General features: G+C 46.2%; 1 protein-coding gene across 1 annotated transcript in view; it reads right to left on the reverse strand.

Moving 5' to 3' along the window:
- G2E3 (G2/M-phase specific E3 ubiquitin protein ligase) overlaps positions 1 to 2,216 on the reverse strand; it is an 84,320-nt gene extending 82,104 nt beyond the window's left edge. The window contains exon 1 of the mRNA XM_015565481.1: positions 2,116 to 2,216. The gene's annotated coding sequence lies outside the window, so the exon portion shown is untranslated. The remainder of the gene's footprint in view (positions 1 to 2,115) is intronic.
- Between the last annotated feature and the right edge of the window lie 1,281 nt (positions 2,217 to 3,497).

Raw genomic sequence — 3,497 nt, forward strand, 5'->3', positions numbered from 1 at the left:
GTGGGAATCAGGAGAGAGTTGCAAGTTTTTCATGTGAACTTGGAGGTGGAGGGGAGGCCATGTTTGCCAAGGGACTGATTGAAATGGGAAGCCAGTCTGAAGAGAGAGGATGCAATGGCTGGGCAGAGAGGGGCAGGATGAGATAGCAGGGAGGCCTACTGGGTTTACCCAGTCCTCAGGCTATTCTGGGTTCGGCCTCCCCCTCGGCAAGTGTGATATACTTGAACATGGTAGGGAGGGGTTTAGGCGATGGCAGGCCTCAATTGCAGAATTGTCCTTCAAATTCCTGTTTCTAACAATAACACTTGGTGATGACTCCATGTCTGGAAATGTTATGTGGGGTGGATATTTTAAGGAAGAATTCTACCTACATTATTCAGGAAGAGAGAGAACCCTGTTCTCTGAAAATGTCGAGTGTATAAATTGGGGCTGAGATAGTATCCTGGAAATTGAAGTAAACATCCAGTGTGGAGAGGAGAGTTTCCTAGCTGGCCAGCAGCGAGTGGGTTGCAGACACTAGAATCAGGGACATAGAAAGGGAATGGACTGACTATTCTTGTGGGGGAAAGGGGTGTGGGAGATGTGGGAAGAGACTGGACAAAAATCGTGCACCTATGGATGAGGACAGTGGGTGGAGAGTGAGGGCGGAGGGTGGGGCAGGAACTGGGAGGAGGGGAGTTATGAGGGGGAAAAAGAGGAACAAATGTAATAATCTGAACAATAAAGATTTAATTTTAAAAGAAGGAAAAGATACATTAAAATGTAGACACTAATGTTTAAAAAAGTAATCACCATGTTCTGGTAGCTTACACAAAATGAGAATAGCCCATGGGAAAGTATAGCGAATGTCTTTGCAGAAAATGTTTAAATTTCAACGATCATAAATACTGAACATTTAAACTTATCCCCCCCGCCCCCAGCTAATAATGAAACAAAAATTCATTAGCAGGGAAGGGAGAGTGGGAGTGGCCAGCACTAGATGAAGGAATGTCTATTCTGAATAATGCAAAGTCCTACTTTGTAAGAGCTACTTATACACTTATATAGTATGATGCCCTGGTGTTAAAAACCTTAAAAGGAACAGAAAATACCTGTTCCTATAAAGCAAGGCAAAATTAGTCTGAGAGTTTTCAATGAGGCAAGATATAAAATGTCCACACATGTAAAGCACTCATTTAGTATCCGCTTGAGCGAAAGCCGACCCGTACAGCACTCACGACATACATTTAAACTATTCCAGAAGGCAAGACTTTGCTACGGGGCTAGACAGAGTTTGATATTTTAGGTAGTTCGTCATTACAAATAAAACAAAACAAAAAACACCGAAATAAAAACAAAGCAAAACAAAACGAAGACAACCCCATGCTGGAAACAGGAGTATTTCCAAAGTGACTCCACAATACCCCAGTTGGCCAACCAACAGAGGGGGTTGGAGGCATGTCTGTGGCAACAACTAAACCTCATCCCTATTGTTAGCAATCGAATGCGACCCCTGTGAACGCTGCTCTTACTAGAGCCGGTTTAAATGGGCAAGAGTCTCGGGTTTCTGCGGTACAAGAAAAATGCCAGGCATGGAAGAAAAACATCCGGTTTTAAATACAAAGGCTGCTCAGATTTCAGTTTAAATCCCTACCGGGCATTCCACAGCCTGTCACTTCCCCGCGGAGCCGAAGAACAGCCTGCTGCGGCCGCGCCCCTCGGGAAGAACCCGGAGCTCCGCCGCGCACCTCCGCATTCCAAACCTGTGCCAACCTTCCATCTTCAATAAAGGAGGGTTCTCCTACCTGTGGCAACGCGTTCGCAATCGGCTACGGCTACTGTCGAAGCTTCAGCACGCGAGACGAATGGGCGAAAATGCTAACCAGCCATGACCAGCAGGTCAGAGATTGGACAAAAGTCTGAGGTTAAGCGAGGCTCGTTACTATCACAATTGCCTCGTACGCGCCAACCGGTCGGAGCGCTGGCCCGGGAAAAGCTCCCCTGCGCCCCGACCTCTCCAAGTCCCTACAGGCGGCCCCGCCACCCGGGCACCCAGAGGCAGCCGAGGCCCCCGCTCCCCTGCGCCACCGGCCGAGGCCTGGAACCCTCCCTTCGTCCCGCTCCCCAGCCGCTCACCACGGCGCGGCCAGAAGTTCCAGAAGCGCCGGGACACTTTTCAGTTCTCGCGCTGCAACAACAGCAACATCCCCATCCAACGGCCTGCAAGATTCAAAATCTCCACTTCCGGCCGCAACCCGGAAGAGGGCCTCGGCCCCGCCCCTCGGGGCGGAACCCGCGGCGGGGCTCCCCCCGCGGGCTGCCCTCCCGACTGTGTCCGAGTGCCTTCGGGTTCTTTCGTCCGGCTCCTTGTCTCGGTGCACAGCAAGGTCGGGCGCAGGGTGGGCGTTTCTGCCCCCGTGGCTCCCCAGAGGACCCTATTGTTTCTGAAGTTTTATTCCTTTAAGGAATGGAGAGAATAAAAGCAGTGACTTCCCCTCCGTAGACATCAGTAACAGCAAGAAGTAAAAACACCCTCCCCAGGGTTGGTACGGGTTTTACCGAGACAGGACTTTTAACCTCGTTCCCTCCCGTGGTTGAGGAAGACTAAAAGCCAAGTGCAGTCATCACCCTTATTTCAGCCCGCAAACTGAAAGTTGTAGGAGCAGAGCTGGTCCCAAATAAAATTCCCACCATCAGTGCTAAAAAAACGACAATTCTTTTTTTTCTTCTCATAAGAGGTCACTTTACAAGATAATTGTAAAGATAATGTGTGAGATTCTTGGGGCAACAGTGTCACTTGCCTTTACCAAGGATTGCACAATATATTCTTTTCTTTTTTTTAGCTGACAGATTTATTCATACACTTAATAACTATGTATAGAGCACACTACATGAGATATTGTTCTAATGGTAAACAAAAGAAGACAAAAATTATATAAATGTATTGCTAATCTAAGGAATGTTAATTACTTACATGTCACCTAAAAATTAAGATTAAGAAAAATATGGCTTTGGTGTAATAAAGAAAGCATAGGCATAGAAATGCATTTTGAAGGAGAAAGAAGGTAGTTTCTAAAGCTGGTTATTTCTGAAAGTTATAAGAATGTTTGTGTCAAATACACTTTGATATATAATCTTTTGGTAAAATCAAGGTTGACAATCCTGGAAGTGTTTGAATTTTAAGAAACTTTCTCTTGACCTAGAATTGGCTTTAGATCATCCCAATAGCCTCTGAAATGCCTTGAATGTTTGTTTTCTCTCATAAAGGAAAATTTTATACTGAAGGTACATAGGAGCCTTTGTCAAATATGTTATTAGTTATAATATTATAGAATATTGGGTTTTACAGAAAGAATTTGCCGGGGATTATAATGTGAAACTAGTTCCCTGAAAATTCTGTGAATTAGAATGGCCAGCCTATGGTGTGGGTTGGCCCTCAGAGGAAACCCTAGATGTCCCAACTGTCAGGGCCCTCTTTGAGTCATCACGGGTGACCCTGGTCATCCTGATCATTTTTC

Source organism: Myotis davidii, unplaced genomic scaffold, assembly GCF_000327345.1.
Source record: "Myotis davidii unplaced genomic scaffold, ASM32734v1 scaffold21, whole genome shotgun sequence".
NCBI classification, from domain to species: Eukaryota; Metazoa; Chordata; class Mammalia; order Chiroptera; family Vespertilionidae; genus Myotis; species Myotis davidii.